Source organism: Lynx rufus, unplaced genomic scaffold, assembly GCF_022079265.1.
Source record: "Lynx rufus isolate CCGP_SWC_20201006 ecotype Redwood Valley unplaced genomic scaffold, mLynRuf1.p SCAF_8, whole genome shotgun sequence".
NCBI classification, from domain to species: Eukaryota; Metazoa; Chordata; class Mammalia; order Carnivora; family Felidae; genus Lynx; species Lynx rufus.
The window spans coordinates 110924519-110945829 of record NW_025814896.1 but is presented as its reverse complement, the minus strand read 5'-3'; the positions used below and the strand labels follow the sequence as shown (position 1 = coordinate 110945829).

Sequence of the window (21311 nt, the reverse complement as noted above, 5' to 3'; positions counted from 1 at the left end):
GCTCTCCTCCAGAAAGATCTTCATCTGGAAAGTGTTGGGCAACCCTGCAGAGAGGGAACAGAGTGAAGCTTCCTGCCCATTAAGGATTGACCCCCTGCAGCAGCTTTCTTCAGCAAGGCCACTCAGGAAACCACACGGATGTGGCTGGTTGGGGACAAGCACCCCCACTGTTCTTTCTGATCACCTTACAGGTAGTAACCTCTTAAAGTTCCTTCATCAAGTTGTTTGGAATGCTAGTGACTGTGTGTCCACAAGTTCCTGCATTGGGAAAGAACCAACGACAGGCTGAATAAAAGCCTCCCAGCAGTGCAGTCTCCCTCTGTCTTGTTTAGAAGTTTTACCCCAGAGGGTTGCCTGGGTGGCTCAGTTGGCTAAGCATCTGATTTCAGCTCAGGTCGTGATCTCACGGTTCCTGGGGTTAAGCCCCACGTCAGGTTCTGTGCTGACAGCTCAGAGCCTGGAGCCTGCTTCAGATTCTGTGTCTCCCTCTCTCTCTCCCCATCCCTTGCTCATGCTCTGCCTCTCTGTCTCTCTCTCTCAAAAATGAATAAACATAAAAAAAATAAAAAATAAAAAAAAAGAAGTTTCACCCCAGAAAACCAATGACTGTCTTGCTAAGACTTTCACTTTCTTCTGCCTGGATGGCTACACTTACATTACTTGTTTACAGGCTGCAGCCTTCGAAGACTGTTATGACTGTCAGAGAGGCACAGCACTGCTTCCGGGATCCACTTCTGTTTTCAGTAGGAAGGACTGACCAAGGAGAAATGTGTTGTTTAAATAACCATCTACATGGAAAACAAATCGGATTGAAAGACCACAGTTTCAGTGCAAGCTTTTTCTTTCTCTTTCTCCTTTCCTTCTTTCCTTCCTTCCCCCCTCCCTCCTTTCTTCCTTCCTCTCTTTTCTTTTCTTTTTTCTTTTCTTTTCTTTTCTTTCTCCTGTAACTGAAAAATACTGAGCTTAGCTTTATTCCTGCCATCCCTTTTACACAAACGGGGCCTGCAGGCTAGAGGCTGCCCAAGTAAGCAAATCCTAAACTCGGCTTGGCAGCTGAGGCTTTCTTATAAAAAGTACAATCCCAGCTGAATGGCTTCTTTCTGTGCCTCCTCTAGTTTCACACTCAGTTGAGGTGAGCAGGGTGTATTCAGGTTAATGGCAAATTTGAATCTGGGTTCTCAACAAAGAGCCTTTACATGGCTGCCCAGGGCACAGAAACAGGGAAGGTCTGGAAGCCATGGAAACTGCAAACACCAAAACCAGACCCCAAATCAATTTAATTGTTGTTAGCCTGACATCCCCAAGGCATCTGTAAACCTGTATCCTGATATTACAATATCGATTTTTTTTTCAATTACCCTAATAGTCTGCAGGTTTCTCCTTGAAACCCCAGTGAAAGGGAGTCTCTTTCCAACCTCAATAGGCGGGGGTGTGTGTGGCATTTGAAAGCCAAAGAGGGAACAGGGGCAAGTCGAAGGCTACAAACCACTGTGGTAATAACTGTCTAAGATATGCACCAAGCAAAATAAATGAGCAGACAGAAATTTCTAAAGGGCAAAGCGGCAGTACAGTTTGGTTCTCTCCTAAGAGAATACCCTCATTGAACCAGGAGACAACCAGAGTGTGGAAACCACAGGGGACCCTTCCAGCTCCTATGACCTACATGCAAGGCCTGGAACACCCACAGGCCTGTTTCTCTCTGCAGAGAGGGGGCATTCTCCTGAAGTGAAAAATCAACCTTTTCATCTGGGAGCTGCTCCCATCCTGGACATCAAATGCTGGTGGAGCTGTGGCAGCCTCAGGGGGGAGGGAGGGATGCCCACAGGGGCAGCGGCCAAGAGTGTCTTGGCTGGACCACAGGCTTGCTCATGAGAAGATCTGAGACAACCCTCAAGACCCCAGAAATGCTTGGTCCTGCAGCATGCCCATGAGGATAAGCCAGTACTACGGAGCAGTTATGTTCCTATGATTGCCTTCATACACACAGGCTGAGGAGGCCTAGGGAAATTCCGGTGACAGAAGGAAAACCAACCATTAGACATCAATGACAAAGTCCCAACGTGCCACCAATTGTGCTAGCAGATTTATATTCACCACATCATGCCTAGGACTTACTTTCCACCTGGGCCCTCCCTAGGGTTGAGCCATAGCTTATAAAGAGAATCCACTGCCCTCTGGTATTGGTGTCCTGCCATGCACGTTGATGTCCCGTGGGACAAGAGAGCCTATGTAGTAGGCTGTCTTAAGCCACTTGGGCCATTTGTGTCCTTACCTGCCAAACCTGTTGCAGTGTGGCAAGCCCACCTGGCTCTGGCAGTAATTGCGGCTGCCTGGGGCCTGCTGGCCACTTGACAGCTGCTGTTTTTTTCAAGTTGCCCTAGGAAGCCCTTCCTACCGCAGTATCACCCTCAAAGAGGTTTCTAGATGCCCCAGATCTTGCACACCCACAACAATGCCAAGGCCTACCCCAGTCACCTGTCCCAGTTCCCAGTTGCAAATGCTCTGCCAGGGGTTGGGGAACTTTTTCTTCCTAAGAGTAAAGTACAGAACAAAGAGTTCTCTTTTCAGATATACACATGTTTGCAACCACACCACCTTCACCACACTGGGTTGATACCCTGAAAGCTTTGGGCTGGGATGGTACATAGGTTTCGTCTGGGTGTCTGGTAGGAGTGACTGCCTAACGGAGCATATGAAGAGAGACTCTGAGGCCAAAGGGCCCTTAAAGAAAGAGACACTAGAATCAATTCGTGGTATCTGTCACGGCAGTGGGATGGGGGAGTTGGGATCTATCCATCTCCATAGTTTAAAGAGCAAAGCTGCATCTTGAAAAGCACACTTGGGGAATTAAAAGGGAGCGGTTTTAGATTTTTGCTCCTAAATGTGGCATTGCCTATAAATTCTTTTGAATAAATCTCATCATTTTCTGGGGAAAATTAGGAATGGAGAAAATTAGTTTTATTTTAGTGTGACTCCTTTCCTAAGAAGGTTTCTAAATAAATCACCTGGAAAGATTCAGGTTACGAATGTTTTTAAACCAAGAGGTCTTTGTAATGTGTTGCTTTTGGTTACCAGGTCCAGAATTCTCCACAGCAAAGCTTCTTGCAGCAGGCTGGACACTGTGAGCAGCTACCCTAGGTTTGCTGGGGTGGGAATAGGAAAGAGCTGAGAACCTGGCCCTCCTGAGGGGCTTTCAGATGCCTGCTACTATCTTTGCAGGACTTAAGTGGGATAAGAGATGTGAAGCCACCATTTCTTAGAGGGAAAAATAGACTCTCAGAGAATCTCTTGTCTGGGCCCACATATTGGATAAATGGCTGGTTTAAACGCAAATCTGCCTCAAGAAAAAAAAATCATTTAAGTAAATACAACATACTTTAAGTAAATGCAATAAAATTATGCACCAATACTTTGGGGGGAAACAATTATTTAAGGTTTGCTACCTATAGAAGAAAACAGAAAGCCAATAAGCTGAAAAGCCATGGAACAAAATAAAGTGAAGATACGAAGAAAGCTCAAAGTTATAAATTCTGAATAAGAGGGAGGATGAGAGAAAGATGTCTACCATGAAGTCGGAAATACAGAATTATTTGAAGAAATATTGTTTTCAAACTTTCAGGCATATATAGAAACTTCTCAAATGACTAGATAAGAACAAGTTTCCTGGATGAAAAAAGAAATCCTGTGTTTTTCCCTCACTGAAGAACACAGATCTTACTTGATTTTAGAAGATCAGCCACCCGCAGAGATGGTAGTGGGTATTTCTCATCACCCAGAGACCTTTTTTGTCATCTTTCTTGGGTGTGAGAAGGCATTGCAAGTCCCTGTCTCCACCTATTCAGGTAGGAGCTCCCTGGAGAACCTGCCAGAATAACCATTTTATTCATCTTCTCAAAAATACAGCTTATGTTTTCATTGACTTTCTCTTCTGTTTTTCTGTTTTACATGTTACTGATTTCTGCTTTTATTTCCATCATTCCCTTTGTTCAACTAACTTTGGGTTTATTTTACTCCTCTTTGTCTAGTGTCTTAATGTGAAAGCTGAGGTCATTTAATTGAAAGCTTTCTTCTTTTCTCATATAGGAGTTCAGTGCTATAAATTTCCCTCTGAGTACTCTTTATTTTGTATCTCACAAATGTTGTTGCATTTTCATTTTCATTCAGATCAAAATATTTGTTCACAATATTTTTAATAGACTTTATTTTTTTTAGAGCAGTTTTAGGCTCACAATAAAATTGAGCAGAAAGTATAGAAATTTCTTATATACTCCCTGCCCCCCACCCTCCACAGCCTCCCCCACTATCAAGATCTCATAGCCAGGTGGTACATTTATCAAAATAGATGAGCCTACTCTGACACATCGTTATTACCCAAAGCTCACAGTTTACCTCAGAGTTCACACATGTATAATGACATATATCCACCATTATAGTATCATACAAATAGTTTCACTGTCCTAAAAATTTTCTGGGCTGTCTATTCATCTCTCCCCTCTCCCAAGTCCCTGAAAAACACTGATATTTTTACTATCTCTATAGTTTCCAGATTATCATATAATTGGAATCATATAGTAGGTAGCCTTTTCAGGTTCATTCTTTCACTTAGTAATATGCATTTAAGTTTCCACCATGTCTTTTCATGGCTTGACAATTCATTTCTTTTTTTTTAAATAAATTTTTAATGTTTATTTTTTAATTTTCTGATAGAAACAAAGAGAGAGCAAGCCAGGGAGGGGCAGACAGAGAGGGAGAGAGGGAGAGAGATAATCTCAAGCAGGCTCCTCACTGTCAGTACTGAACCCAATGCGGGCCTCAAACTCACAAACCATGAGATCATGACCTGAGCTGAAACTAAGAGCTGGACGCTTAACTGATTGAGCCACTCAGGCACCCCAACAATTCATTTCTTTTTAGTGCTGAATAATATTCCATTTTCTGGATGTACCACTATTTATTTATCCATTCACTTACCAAAGGACATCTTGATTGCTTCTAAGTTTTGGCAATTATGAGTAAAGCTTCTATAATATCCTTATTCAGGCTTTTGTGTGATTATAACCTGTCCACTCATTTGGGTAAAAACCAAGGAGCATGACTGCTGAATTGTATACTAAGAGTAGGTCTAGTTTTATAAGAAACTGTCAAACTGTCTCCCAAAGTAGTGGTACCATTTGCATTCCCATCATCAGTGAATGAGATTTCTTGTTCCACATCCTCACCAGGCAAAATACTTTTTAATTTTCCTTTGACACTTTGGTTATTTAGAAGTGTGTTATTTGGTTTCCAAATATTTGGAGATTTTCCAGACACCTTTCTTTTATTGGCTTCTAATTTAATTTTACTGTGGTCAGTGAACATACTTTGTATGATTTGGATCCTCTTCAATTTATCAAGACTTGTCTTATGGCTCTGAATATGGTCTATCTTAGTAAATGTTCTTGGCACTTGGGGAAAAAAAAAAGGTGTTTTCTGCTGTTGTTGGGTAGAATGTTCCATAAAATGTTAATTAAGTTGGTACTGTTACCCAAGTCTTCCATATCCCGATTGCTTTTCTGTCTACTTGTTCTTAGTTATTCCAAGAAGACGTTTGAAATCCCCAACTATAATTGTAGATTTGTCTATTTCTCCCTTCATTCTATTAGCTTTTGCTCCACTTATTTTGAAGCTCTGCCATTAAGGGCATACACTTGCAGGACTGTTATGTTCTCTTGATGAATTAACCTCTTAATCATTATGAAATAAACCTCTTTATCCCTGGAAATATTCTTTTCTCTGAAATCTATGTTGTCTGATGTTAATATAGTCACTAAGCTTTCTTTTGGTATGGCATATCTTTTTCTATCCTTTTACTTGTAACCTATTTGAATCTTTATATTTAAAGTGGATTTCTTGTATGCAGCATTTCATGTAGGCAAGGTCTCATTATTTGTATATAATCTGTCAGTTGTGCCTTTTAATTATGGTGTTTACACCATTTACATTTAATGTTACTTATGTCGTTGGGTGTAAATCTACCATCTTGATATTTGTTTTCTATTTGTCATACTTGTTCTTTGTTCCTCTTTTCCTTTTCCTGTCTTCTTTTGGATTAATTGAATTATTCTGTTATTCTATTTTGTCTCCTTTATTGGCTTTTTTAAAATGGTTGCCTTAGATTCAATGGTATACACCTATAATTTATATTATACTACTTCAGAAATAGTATAAGAACCTTGCAGTCTATTTCTATTACCCTCTTCTAGCCTTTGTGTTATTATTTTCATATGTTTCCTTCTACATTTGTTTTATAACCCTCTGTATATTATTTTTTGCTTTACTTTTTAAAATAGAGAGAGAGAGAGGGGCCAAGTGAGCAAGGGCCAGAGAGAGAGAGAGAGAGAGAGAGAGAGAGAGAGAGAGAATCCCATGAGGGACAGAGAGAGAGAGACAGAGAGAAGTGGGGCTCACCCAAAGCAGGACTCAAACTGACAAGCCGTGAGATTATGACCTGAGCCTATGTCAGATGCTTAACGACTGAGCCACCCAGGCGCCTTCTTATTTTTTGCTTTAAACTGTCAATTGTCATTTAGCAATTTAAGAAGTAGAAAGAGTAATTTTTTATGTTATTATCTTGCATCAATTACATTTGCTATCAATTTCCTCCTGCCTGAAGGACTTGCTTTAGTATATCTGCTAGTCATGAATACTTTTGGCACTTATGTGTCTTTGCCTTTGTTTTTCAAAGATATTCTTATTGGGTATAGAATTGAAAGTTTACAGAGTTTTTTCTTTTCAGTGTTTTAAAGATTCTTCTCTGTCTTCTAGCATATCAACATAGTTATAAAAACAATTAAATGCTATTGTTTACTAATTCTGTATGTATTCATTCTGGGTTATTTTTAATTTATTACATTCCCTCCTCATTTGGGGTTGTGTTTTCCTGCTTCTTTGCATTCCAGATAATTGGATTCCAAACATTCTGAATTTTACCTTTTGGGGAACTAGATATTCAGGGTGTGTGTGTGTGTGTGTGTGTGTGTGTGTGTGTGTGTGTGTGTGTTTGAGCTTTCCAGATCTTACTTTTAAGCTTTAAGACAGAGTCAAAGCAACCTTAAGCCGAGGGCTGAGTTTTTCCACAGTGATAAGACAATAATATCCTTCTGAGCCCTCTACCTAATGCCTCACATTTTATATTATTCCACTGTGCCTGGTGGAAACAAACTATTCCCAACCCTGTGTAACACCAGAGGATTGTTCTGCCTATATACTGGGTGACTCTTTCCTCAGCCTCTCATAGTTTCCTCACATGCTTGTACATACCAATAGTCAGCTGAAGAGTTGGAGAAGACCCAGTTCAGATCTCCAGAGCTTTCCTGTAGTATTTTGTCCTGCAAACTCTAACTATCTTGGACTTGCCAAACTCCCAACTCTGAGATCTCTAAGCTCTGCTTGGGTTGCCCCTCCTTGCACTGATCATGGACACTCTCTCTAGGACACTCTCTCTAGGCAAGAAATTTGTTTTCCTCTCTCTCAGGGATTATTGCCTTGTGCTGGCTGTTGTTCAATGTCTGAAAACTGCTGGGGTTTTTTTCCCCTCTATTGCTTAAAGGGGGACGGTAAATCTGATCTCTGTTACTTCACTTAGTCAGAAGCATAATTTGGTCTTCAATTTTAAAGAGCAAAGGAGGGGTACACTTTTTATATCAGAAGGTTGAAATTTAGGGGGTTTTTTGGTACTGGTTGGCCCAAGAATTTATGTGTAAGGATGTTTATTTTTTATGACATTTCTTAAGGGTTTTTTTTTTTTTTTATAGCATCTTTAGGAAAACAAACCGACTTCTTCTAAGATGTAAAAGGTAATCCTCTTGGAGCAGAAAGAATTCAAGAAGAGTTATGTACCAACTGATATGAAACCTAACCTTAGAGACAAACTCCAGGCTATATCTAAGACAACAGAGTTCTTCAGGATTTGTGTGAAAGGAAGCCTACTTATCAGGGTTTGTTTGATGGTTCTTCAGAGAGTGAGTGAATTCAAAACCGGGAATGAACAAACAAGATTAGAATGACTGTAATATCCCATGGAGAAAGCAAATGTCTCATTTGGAAGGTGATTTGAGGCACTGTTCTCAAGAATTGGAAAATTAGGACTCAGCATCCACAAACCACATATATTTCTTTTCATAATCAGGGTGAGAGAGGAGAAATGAGGGCAAATGCAAAATAGAAATGAGTGATTAAAGAGGTTCCTGGCCAATGGGGTAGTTGTGAGAGGGAACATTTGTTGTCTAACCCAAAAGCCATTTGAAATTGACTTCTCACTGCCATCTCCTACTACAGAAGCTGAACAGTGAGATACTCACTTTCTCAACATCCATTAAAGGTAGAGAGGCATTGTTGTGGCCAGTGAGATACATGGAGAAACCTGCTGGAGGGCCACTGGGCAGATTTCCTTTGCTGTCAAAAAAAGAAAAGTCCTAATTAGTTCTGCCCTTCCCCCCTTTTTACCTTCCTCTTGCCTTGAACTTGGATAATATGACTGGTATTGTGGGCGCCATCTTGAGACCAAACAATAGATGAAAATCCAATACTCTCAGAAGGGGCAAAGAGAAATAAAAAGAGCCTGGGTCCTTCTTGACATTTTGAACAGTTGGATTAATGCCAACAACTCCCTTACACTGGGCTTCTTATAGGAGAGAAACAAACCCTATTTTTTAGGCCATTATTTGTTGGGTTTTCTCAAACTTAAAAGCTAATTCCATTTCTTGCTGATACAGAAGCAAAAGGCAAATTGGCAGGGCTGTACTTTGTACATTGACAGCAAATAGGCCCCAGTAACAATGACCAAACACAAAGGGAATAAGATAAGAAAGGTGGCTAATATCCATAGCCGATTCCTAATTATTCCTTGCCATTTGTTTCACATGTTTGTACCTAGAAAGACTGTTTACGTTAGTGGAAACAGACCACTGACTATAATATCAGGAGCCACACTACTCTTCCAACTGACACACAAAAAAGAGATGTTTGGGTAAAGCAATAGACTTGGGGAGAGGGGAAAAAAGAATTGGTGTCCTGTTTTTCCAGGAAAGGTAAGGGACATGGAGAAGCTCAGTAACACACCTCCTCTGATCCAGGAATCTTCAGATGGGATTCTGAGCAAATTCTTGATCCACCTTGATTGTTTCCTCCTCACCCTTCAACTTGCCAAGAGGAACTGAATGTGAAAAATTAGTACTGCTTTTCCTGAACTCCTTGAAAATTAAGAAACACAGATAGATAATCTTTGGATAAAAAGAATAAAAACCATAATACCACACATTGAAGAAATTACAAGAAACATAAAAACACAGATCTATAGAAAATGTGAAAACCTACAAAAAAATGAAGTATTTCCTACAAAATATAAATTATCAGAATTAATTCAAGAAGTGAATATTTTGAACCAAAGGTATTAGAAAAGCAATGAAAAATCCTACCTCTAAACAAGAAGGCCTCAGGACCGAAAGTCTCTCAGCCAAGTTTCATCTAATCTTTAACATATAATTTCAAAGACCTCTTAAACAATTCTAAACTGTAGAAAAAGATGAAATCTCCCCAATTCATTCTATGAAACAAGTATTGCTTTCTAAAAACATTTTATTCAAGTATAAAATACATACAGAAAAGTGTACATGTAAGTGTAAAGTAGATGAGTTTCCATGACCTAAACAATCGAACATAAACAGGCACCTAGACAAAGACACAAAATGTTACCAGCACTGCAGAATCCCCCTCAAACTCTTTCAGACACTACCTCCCCCTCTACTTATCTCTCACTGAAGATAACCACGTTCCTGTCTTCTAACAGTTAACAGATTAGTTTTGCCTGTTTTTGCACTTATAAAAAGGCAAACACACAGTATTCTTTTTATATCTGCCTTTTAAGGCTCGACATAACATTTCTGAGATTCATCCATATATTGCATGTGCTTATAAACTGTTCATTCTTGTTGCTGTATAATATTCCATTGTATGAACACAAAAATGTATTTATCCATGCTATAGTAGATGGACTTTTAGGTAGTTCCTGGTTTGAAGCTATTGCTAATAATGTTGCTATAAACATTCTAGAACATGTCTTTTGGTAAACATATGTATGCATTTTATTGGGTGTTTGCCCAGAAGCAGAATTACTAGATTTTATATTTTCACGTTAGTAGATTCAGCCAAGTGATTTTCTAACACATTTGAATAAATTTGCATTCTCACCCACAGTGGGCGAGCCTTCTGATTAGTCCCACATTTTGTCAACCTGCATAACTTTTTATACCTAATAAAAACAGACCACTAAAGAAACCTATAGACTAATCTCATGTATGAATATGCATGCTGAAATTCTAAATAAAATATTAGCAACTGGAATACTGATTTATAAAAAAAAAAAAAGAATAACACATTATGACCAAGTAGGTTTTATTCCAAGGAGACAAGAGTGGCTTAATATCAGCAGCTCCAATGTAATCTAAGTAGTCAACAGATTAAAGAAGACTAACACAAAACCACATCAAAAAAGGCTGAAAAGGCATTTGACAAAATTCAGCAGCATTTTCTGATAAAACGTCTTGGTAAAACAAGAATTTGTTTAGATAAGATTATTTACCAAATAGCAACATGAATATTCGAAACAGCTCAATAAACTACTTCAATTAAAATCCGTGACAGAGGTGCTGGCTATCACCATTACCATTCAACACTATAATAGAGTTTCTAGACATTAAAGATTCTAGAGAGGAAAAGAATATTTCAAATATTAAAAAAAAACGAGTTATTTTTGTGATTTCGTGTATCATAATATTTGTATCGTCATTATATTTCTAAAAGTTCCAAGAGACTAGTGAAAACTTCATGAGAAAATTTAGTAAGTATATATAATATATTTGTTACATATAAGGTTTAAGCACACAGAAAAAAAATAGGCTTTTTATTTGTAATAAGCCTTTAGAAATGAAAATGGGAAAAAAAATCTGTTCTTAATAATGACCAAAAAACTAAGGAACAAGACTACATTTAGTAAAAAAAAAGACACAGGGCTTAAGTGAAGAAAACTCTCAAATCTTAATCATACTAATGATATAGACAAGATCTGAGCAAACAGAAAATGATATAATTTTGTTAGTTCTTAGAAGACAATATCATATGGCGGGGAGCCTGGGTGGCTCAGTCGGCTGAGCGTCCGACTTTGGCTCAGGTCATGATACAATTTGTGGGTTCTGGCCCCGCATCAGGCTCTGTGCTGACAGCTCGGAGCCTGGAGCCTGCTTTGGATTCTGTGTCTCCTTCTCTCTCTGCCCCTCCCCCACTTGTGCTCTGTCCCTCTCTATCAAAAATAAATCAAATTTAAAAATAAAAATAAAAACAGAAGACAATATCATATGTCAAATTTCCCCAAATTAATTTTTAAATTTAATGGAATTTCAACCCCTAATTGGATAAAATGATCACAAACTTGAAATGCCTGATAATAGCCAAGAAAGGTAGTAAAAAGAACAGTATGCAGGACCGTGGGGTGGGAAAAAGTTCTGCCTGACCATTTTATGAAGCCACTGTATGACTATACATAAAGCCACTGTAATTAAATCAGTGTGATATTGCCACATATAAAGAGTACTATAAGTGAAACAGCACAGTATATTGAGAAATCTCATTATATATGAAAATTTAATATATGACAAAGTTGGTATTTCATTTCATTGTTAAAGGATAATTTAATAAAAAGTGCTGGAACAACTGGCAACCCACGTGGAAGAAAGGAGAGTTGGGTCCATAGCTGGCGTTCTATACAAAACCAAATTCCAAATGGAGTAAAAACAATGTGAAAAAACACTAAAAACAAAAATGAAATGTAGAGGACATTCTAGGAGACTACACACGTCACCCAGAAGTGAAGGCCTTAATCAATACAGAATACTTTGAAATTTTTATGTATTTACAAGTGTTCACATTTCATAAATTAATATACTTGAGTATATACTAATATAAAGTTTTTAATGGGAAAATGTATTATAAATATGGTAAATGATGACAGATTTGGAGAAAATTTGCAAATAATATGATGAAGCATTTACATATAATGATTGAAAGAGTGCTTAAAATTTTTTTAAAAGACAGTGCACATATGGGCAAAATGTTAATAAAAAATCAAGTAAATGAAAAAATGAGTAAAAATTTTAAATGTGAATTAAAAAATACAAATATGCAATTCACCTTAAGAGGGAAATCCAAATGGCTAAGTTTTCTGTGGAAAAAGTACTTAATAATATTAGTGGTCAATAGACAACTTATAAATGAGTTGGTAAAACTATTTGCAACCAAGAGTAGGAAGGCTTAATATATGTAATATACAAAAACCTCCTACAAACTAAATAAAAAGGCAAACACAATAGAAACATGGACACAAATATAAAGATATAAATAAAAATATGAAGATTTGTGGTAGGGCAGAATTCTAAGATGGCCCCCATAATCTTTCACCCTGATGTTCCTCCCATGATAATGCTACATTTACAGAGCAAAGGGAGTCTGTAGACTTAATTAAGGTTACTAACCAGTAGACCTTAACATACAGAAATTATCTGGGTGGGTTCACCCTAGGTACATAAGTCCTTTAAAAGCAGAGTTTTCTCTGGCTTGCAGCAGAAGAAAAAGCAGAGAAAGTCAAGCATGAGAAGGATCTTGATAAATCCTTGCTAACTTGGAAGATGGGAGGGGTCATGTACAAGGACTGGAGAGTAACGTCTAAAAGCTGAGATCAACCTCTGGCTGACAGCCTGCAAGAAAACAGAGCCCTCCATCTACAACCGTCCTACAGTTTTAAGGATTCAGATTCTGCCAACAACATGAATGAGCTTGGAAGTGAATTCTTCCCCAGATCCTTCAGTTAAGAGCTCAGACTGGCACCCACCTTCATTTCAGCCTTATCAGACAGTAAACAAAGAGCCCAGTCAAGCCTGCTTGAAGTTCTAACCCATATAACTGTGAGATAATAAACAGGTATCACTTTAAGCTGCTAAATTGGTGCTAATCGGTTATACAGCAATAGAAAATACAAAAGGTAATTTAATTATGAGTGAAACCCAAATAACCAAAGAACATATGAAAAGTTATGCAGATTTACAATAATTAGGTAAAATGCAAATAAAGTAATACTGAGAAATCATTATACACACCACCAGTCTTTTTTTTTCTTCTATTTTTTTTAAAATGATACAACATCCCAAGTGGGGATGAAGGGCATGGGTAATTTTTATACTGTACATTTACTGATGAAGATATAAATTGCTCCAGCCTTTTTGGGAAATAATCTGTCAATAGTTATTTAAAAAATTTAAATCTATGTAGCTGTCAACCAGCAATCCTACTGCAGGCAATCTACTTCACAGAAGTGACACCATCATGGTCATGAGTATGTGCACAGGCCTAGTTACCATAATAGTGAAAATCCGGTAGCAAAGTAAATGTCCATTAATTAGAGAAGAAGTTTAAGTCATCATCATAGAGTATTATACAGCACTCAGAAGAATGAAATAACAGCTATGAGACAGACTTGGAGGGATTTCCATCACACATTTTTGGATGAGAAAAGATGCAGAGGGTATGTGTTATCCCACTTATTTACAGCAAACAGACGCACCAAAAAAAAATCTCATTTCATTTACACGAGAGTGTGTGTGTGTAGATTAAGGAATTTAAAAGAAGTCTATGTATGGACTTGAAGGTGCTCAAAATACACATTAAATTTTAAAAGCAAGTTGCAGAGAACATGTAGAGTAAGACAAAACCCTGTGTAGTATTTGTGTACACCTATCTGGATGAACAAATATAGGGATACATAGATCAGGCTGTTACAAAATGGGGTGGGAGTGGAGTGGTATGGTGGGATATGAGTTCTGCCATTATGTCTCTTCATTACTTCACTTGTTGCTTTTTTTTTTTAATTAAGTAATCTCTACAGCCAACATGGGGCTCGAACTCATGACCTCGAGATCAAGAGTCGCATGCTCTTCCAACTGAGCCAGCCACATGCCCCTTGTTTCTCTTTTAGTTAATTGCAGTAATTTAAATTGTACCCCTATTTACATCTGTGAAACACCCATCTCCTTTCCTTTTAGCACTTATCACCAATATTCGATATTTTTTATTGATATTATTTGTTCCTCCCAACTGGAACGTAAGCTGTATCACGTAAAGGGCTTTGTCTACTGCTGAATGTCAGCACCTCGAACTGATTGACACACAGCAGGCACTCAAATATTGAGGAAAGTAATATTTTAGGAGTAACTTCTTTAGGGCTACTCAATGTTCATTTTAACCTCATTTCTCCTAAAACTCTGATATTCTAGAAGTTACCAGGAGTGTGACAGAATTACATGGACAAGAAGTCTGAACTCAGGGTGTGAATAATTATTTGTTGGATGCTTATTAAGACTGCCCAACATTTTATCAGGTGTTTTTATCTCTTTTCTCAAACCAATCTATCAGGCAGATGTATAATCCCCTTTTCATAGATGAGAAACCAATTCATAAGAGTTAGTCTCACTAAAGTTTCACCGACAATGTCCTGTGTCCAGGTCAAAATCCTGTTCTTTCCTTTGTCCTGGATTGATCTTAAAATAATCCTCTTTTAATAATTTGAAGAGCTAATAGTTCTTACATAATATATAGATTTAACATTATTTTGAGATTTAATTGAACATTTCACACTCAATTTTATTTATAATAAACCTTTAGAAATGGAAATGTGAAAAATTCAATTCACTACTCTTCTGATGATTCTCTTAATTATTTAAAAGTCATTTGATTGTTAAAATATAGTCTGTCTCTAACTTGTTGACTATTTTGCTCCTGAAGCAATTCAGCTTTTCAGCTCAAGGCTGCAAGCCACTTGGGCCTTGGTGGAATGGTAGCTGCAAAGCAAGACAACACAGAGCTCGGTCCCAGGAGAGTTAATAAACATTTAGATAATTACCATCAAATCTTCTAGGCAAAAAGCAGCCCTGAAAACATCCCGAGGGATTTGTCCTAGATTCTTCAAATCCAAGGCAAGTTCCCCCAGAGGAATGCCTTTCTTGACAATCTTCTACTGGGAGGTACTTCCTACTTCTTTGGGGAAAAAAACAGCCAGTTAGGAATAGCTGGACTGTCTGAGGGTTGCAAGGAAAGGGTGGTGGATCTGGCCTGGGCCCAAGACAGTCCCGGCAGGTTTAAGTTCCAGACTGGAGGAGCTGCCCCACAAGAGATCAAAGGCCAGTGGGTTGGTGCTAGAGAGGTTAGGGAAAGAAGATGCACCATTAACAGTGTTCAGACACATGTCCTTGTCCCCCACATGCTCTGCTTAATTCCCACATAGGCAGGACTGGAAGTGTGCAGGAGGGTGGTGTCTTGGCCATTCTGCTGCCACCTTCCAGGTGAGATCCAAATTCCTCCTCAGTTAGGGTACAGACCTCAATCTTAGGATCAGCCTCACAGATCTAAATATATCTGCGATCGGCTAGGAACCTGCAGGGATGATTTATTTGTTTTTGAAGATCTGGATAGATTTAGAGTTTTGAAAATGTGCTTTCTAATTTCTCAACCCACAGATAGTATTTGAGTACTTTTTATATGGGAAGGCACCAGGAGAGGTGCTAAGCAGAGTATAAGAAAAACAAAGAGCTTATAGAGACTGAAGCAATCATTTACCTGTTTTAGTTACGTGACACTGAGCAATACATGATATGTAAAATGTGAGTTGAGGATGGGGTAGAAACAAGGCATTCATAATAAAATTCATCACTACATGCTTCCCATGCAACACAAAAAATCTAAGATTTTGAAAGACAGTATATAAAATAAACTTATCACATCTTCCTTGCTGATTTTTGTACTTCCAAAATAACTTTTAAAAATCATACAAAATAAAATTTGTGTTTTTCTGCAGAGGCAAGCTGTACATAACTTGCATATATCAAGGAGACAAAACTGCATGGATCTCTCACCTTCATTTTCTGAAGTAAAATAATTTCTCCTCCAGAAAGCAATGATGTTCCTAAAGACGGGGAGGGAGGGTGGGGGGAAGCCTGCTTGCAGGGTTTATTTTTTCTTAATTGGAATCATTAGATTTGTATTCCCAAGTATAGTAGGATATGAGAAATAGGAGTTTATTGTCTTGCTTATTTAAAAGGCTGACCAAAATGAATAAAAGAAAGCCTGAATGTTTTAGAGTTGGGAGAAAGCCTGATTTCTTCTGACCCTGAGATCTACAAGGAAACTGAACACGTACTGTTTCACTGAAAAATAAAGTTTCCATTTAAATGAATTAAGTGGTATTTTAGCTCAATGTGCATACTTTCAAAACTCCTGAATGGTAATTGGCAGAATCTAACCTTAATGTTGTTAGCTGAGGGGACACTGCTAATTAACATTATTTACATGATATTCACAATCATTTTGACATGTATCAAATATACAAGGCTCCATGTTTATCTGCAAACTATACAACATGCTGTTTTTCCAGGCAGCCAAAACATGGAGACATATGCTACTGGTCTACATACCAATGAGTTCCAGCGGGGAGGGGAGGAAAAGGGGAGGGAGTGTCAGGAGTTTGATCATTAATAACTGTCAAAAGATGTGAGACCATTGAATTCTTTTTCTAAAATACACACTGAATAAAATTATTCCACCAACAGGATATTCTGAAATATATGGGCTCAAAAGTCTGTAGAGAAACATGCAAATATATTTTTAAATGGTTTTGAAAGCATAGTAAAATCACTCAAAACAACTCATCCTACAAAAATGACTTTCTGATCTTTTCATGGGATTATCACTTGGCCTCATGAGAACATTTTTACATTTCTGGTCGTCATTCTGACATATACAAGTGGCACAACATACTTGGGTCTATGTTAATATGGCTTCCTAAAATATAATAAAAGCTATGCTGACACTTTACCTGGGAGCTCTAGAATACTTTTGATGTACTTCCTAAAAATCTTTCATTTAGGTAACAGGGAGCAATGACAAGGCAGAATTGGAACTATTCACTTTTAGAGGTCAAAAGATCTCAGAGGTCATCGTTCCAAGTCATTTAAAGAAAAAAGGGAGCCAATGGGTGGTGGGTCCAGATGGCAGGGCTGGTGGCTTTTCCTTCTTGGTACGGTAGTTTTCCCCCACACTCTCACCCAAGTTAGCCAGCACCCAAAGTAAAGTTTCTGATGAGATTTCTTTTGCTCTAAGTAAGTTAATCTTACTTATGAAAAACTACTGCCTTGGTCCATTTCACTCAGAAAATAGCTAGATGTCAGTGTACTTTAACATTTCAGCACATCTTACACAAGTCACAAACTCCTTGTTTTTACAACTCATACTAAACATAAAATTTTTGCATTCCATGCAGTGTTTAATTAAAGAAAGTTTTTCAGTTTGGGAAATTTCATTTGTAAATGATGGGTTTCCCTTACCATTACCCTTAACTTGGTGATGCTATTATATGAGGTAATTCAAAAATATCTGTGGTTTGAGGTTAGAGATTGGGAACCTGGTATATATACTGCAGTTTATGAGAGCACAGAAAACTTTGGCACATGAATTAGCCATACTCATTCCAGTGCTCCAAGTGCTATTTAACAGATGTTTTATGGTGGGTTCTCCTTTACATTACTGGATTAATTATATCTTTAAAGAGGCACACAGGGAAAGTCAATGCAGAGTTAGCATCTGGACCAGCCTGCAATGTAAGGTGAATGGCTAAATCATCGAGGACAAGGGAATTTTCTACAAAATAGGCCCTTCCTGTTAGCAGGATATTGCAGATTTTGTTCACTCAAATAGATCCTTCTTCAAGTCTGACTAAAACCACCATTACCCTTAATTAAACCACTAGGATGGAGAAAGGACTTGGGGTTGTAGGATCTAAGTGAAATGCAAAGTGAGTCATTTTGTGGTTGGTGAACTTTGAATTCTGTGGTTTTGAAAGTATACAAACTATACTAAGTTAGTGTTCCAGAAGACAGGGTTTCCAATTTTTAGAGGTGCATAACAGTGATTCCCCATAAAATCAGAGTATCCCGATCACTGTAAGCAACAGGTGTTAACTAATAAGGAACAAGTGGAGGGGCACTTCATAGCCACAGTGTTTGAGTTACATGGCGCTGCCAGATTCCTAGGTGTTCCTGGGGACTATCCTAAGTGCCAGAACATCTCTGGGGCCCCTCAAAACCTCGGTGATGGTTTTGGGGAACCCAATGCAGGTCAGAGGAACACTCTGGGGCACCCCAGAGGGCCCGTTAATCCATGAAAAAACTTTTGGCATCTTCCTAGCCTTCTGTACTAGATTACTCAAAAATTACTCCAGCAATGTCTCAGTTCTCATTAAAAGGCACAAAAAGGGGTATTTCTGACGCTGCTGAAGAATGTGCACGTGCTAAAGGATATAAACTCATCACTACAGCAGAATACAAAAACATCAGAGAACGGCAGATAGTTTCAAGGACATTTTCAGATTCCACATAGTATGGTGGCTTCAGATTGGAACAAAGAGACTGTGAGCTGTGGGCAGAGAGAGCTCTTGAAAACTAATGTTGATCTGAAAAGGCAAGGGGGAGGGGAGGGCTTATGTTTGTTAAGTAGCCAAACAAAAAATTAAATAAAAATAAAAACACATTAAATTTATATATGTGTGTGTCATTTTTAAAAAATATATAACTAAACACTTGAAAAATATATGTGTGTCCCTGAAAGTATCAATTATCCAATCTCATGGGGTATTTTAATTTTACTGGCTTTCCAAAGGTTCACACTCTATAATGATAAATTTCTCTATCTTCCTCACAATCAATAATTAAGACTGGCTTATTACTTTGGACTCACATCTACTTTGTCTAATACTCCTTCATTCCTCTGCATGCCTCTTCTGCCCCACCCCTACTGGAAAAAACAAAATCAAGTTGTATTAAAGTATTTTATAATAAACTGCAAATCCACTAGATTCCAAAATATTTCAATTCATGAGACACCTATAGCACATTATCTATATTTGTACACTTTATTTAAAAACAAATAATACACTTAGAGCCACCAAATAAAGATATCTTAATTAGCTTATCCATACCCTGAATTTACAAAAGAAACTTCTTGCACCACAAAAATTAGCATTTGGATTAATTTACATTAATTGATATTATAACTAAATTTAAAAATACCTGAAGATCAAACAATCTGGTCCAGGGCCCACCAGTTGCGGGGAGGGGGTGGGGGGGAGGTGGAGAAAAGAAGTTAGTAGGAATCTAAACTGATGATGCCCTGGAGTCAGCTCTAGTACACTGAAGTTAAGAAGGACGTAAAGTAACCAGATTTCAGGATTACAAAGAAGTGGTTCCTCCTAAAAACAGATATTAGATCATACAGTTGGAATGCATGTAGGGAATACCTCTTAATCTGGATTGAAAAAAGTGTGTGGAGAGGGGGGTCGAATTTGTTTCTCACAAGAGGCAAACTTCAGCCAAACAATGAGAAGAAAGTAGGGAGGGAGGTACATGGTAGACTGAAGGCTTTCTGACTGCTGATAATACCGAACTTAGCAGATCTGTACAAGTCAACTAAAATACCATTCTCTGAGACATTTTCAGAAAGGAGCTAACAACCAGGGAAAATCATTCTACATTAACAAGGCACTCACTGGTTCACAGCCTGTTAAAAATCCAGGCAGACATTAAAGTTAATCTAAATTAAAATGAACTTTCTAATTTGCATCACAGGGATGGCAACCATGTGGTCCCAGTTAAATCAAATCTAAAGCTTAACTAGCAAAGATCCAGAAAATTCTGACCCCTAAGCACCACTTCAGGAATACTGCTAGAATAAGTAAGTGGAATCTAGGGATCTCTGTTTGGCCTAGATTAGTTTTTTGGTTTTTGTTTTTTTGTGTTTTTTTTTTTTTTTTTCCGATTAAGAAAAAAAACGAAAACAGAAAAACAAAAACAAAACTGATGCAATCTGCTAAATACTTTGTCAATCTGGTGTCCCTTACACTGACATGGAGGTCCAGCTAGATGATGGATACGGCCAATTAAAAAGCTTCCAGTGCTGAAAGTAAAAATGATTCAAATCATTTACCAATGACCTGTCCTTTGTTTTTAAAGATGGACATGTTTTCTGGACCTTCCCCTAAAAGGAACTTCTGGAATTTATACATTTCACAAAAATATACATATAATTTTCGGTCAGCTACTACTTTTATACAACCTGAATCCCAGTGTCAAACACATAAAGTACTGCAATTATATAAATAACTAGACAAGTAACAGTAACAAAGGCAACTTCTGAGTACATAAAATTAATGATTATGTACTTAATAGCCTTGAAATAGCTTTCAAAGAATAAAGTAAGCTGAAGAAAACTGTACTTAGAGCTCTTTTTCCATGTAAATTCAGTAACAGTTTGGCTCTTGGTTGAAAATATCACAGACGTATACTAACCAGAATTGAACTATATCCACTCACTATCAACACTGATGATAAATTTTAAGCAGTTCTTTCAAAAGAAAACCAAAACTCTGAGTCTTTCAATCTGATTTGTGACATCTTAGTTCAATATAACTTAAATGACAAAGCCTGAGAAAAGCACCAACAGAGAAATTGCATCCAGTCATTTCTGATGTCATAAAGATTTGCTTTCATTAAAATGGCAGCAATGACAACGAGGTAGATATGAAAGATGCCATTTAAACACTATTCTTAGGTGGTATTTTAACTAGTTCAGGTGTTTAATCTAAAAATAATTTTTACTAGTTGGATCTTCATCACAGAAGAATTTCATGGCATGCTCTTGTGTAAGAGGGAAATATATGAAGTACTAAAAAAGTAAGCCTTTAAAAATTACATTTTTACAAAATTACCTAGCCAACATTAGAAGATCCCATAATTTTGGTGAATCAATAATTTCTCCTTTTACCTGAACTTAACTATCATGAAAGAATAGTTATTTTCCTGTCTACTGAAATTTCTAGGAATTCACATTCAAAATCCTTGGAAAGTACACGTGGTGCTCAGAAGAGCACGAAGACAGTGCATGAAATGTCCCTTGAAATCCTAGAAGTTGAGCAGATACACTGAAAAGACATTGATGGTCACAAATCAGGATCTTCACAGACTGGCAAACACACACGCACACGTGCACACACACATTCACTCTCTCTCTGTCTCTCAATCTCTCTCTGCCATAGCCCCCCCCCCCCCCCCAGCTCAATCCTCATCCTCACTGTAAGGCTGCATTTGTATTTTATTTTAAAGGCACCTCTCATTCTCTAGCTATTG

General features: G+C 37.8%; 1 long non-coding RNA gene across 1 annotated transcript; it reads right to left on the bottom strand.

The window, feature by feature from the left end:
• Positions 1 to 524: 524 nt before the first annotated feature.
• On the bottom strand, positions 525 to 9268 carry LOC124504150 (uncharacterized). Its single transcript, XR_006960317.1, has 3 exons — positions 9100 to 9268; positions 8340 to 8433; positions 525 to 753 (listed from the first exon to the last, which is right to left on the bottom strand). It is a non-coding gene; the product is annotated as an uncharacterized LOC124504150 (long non-coding RNA).
• Between the last annotated feature and the right edge of the window lie 12043 nt (positions 9269 to 21311).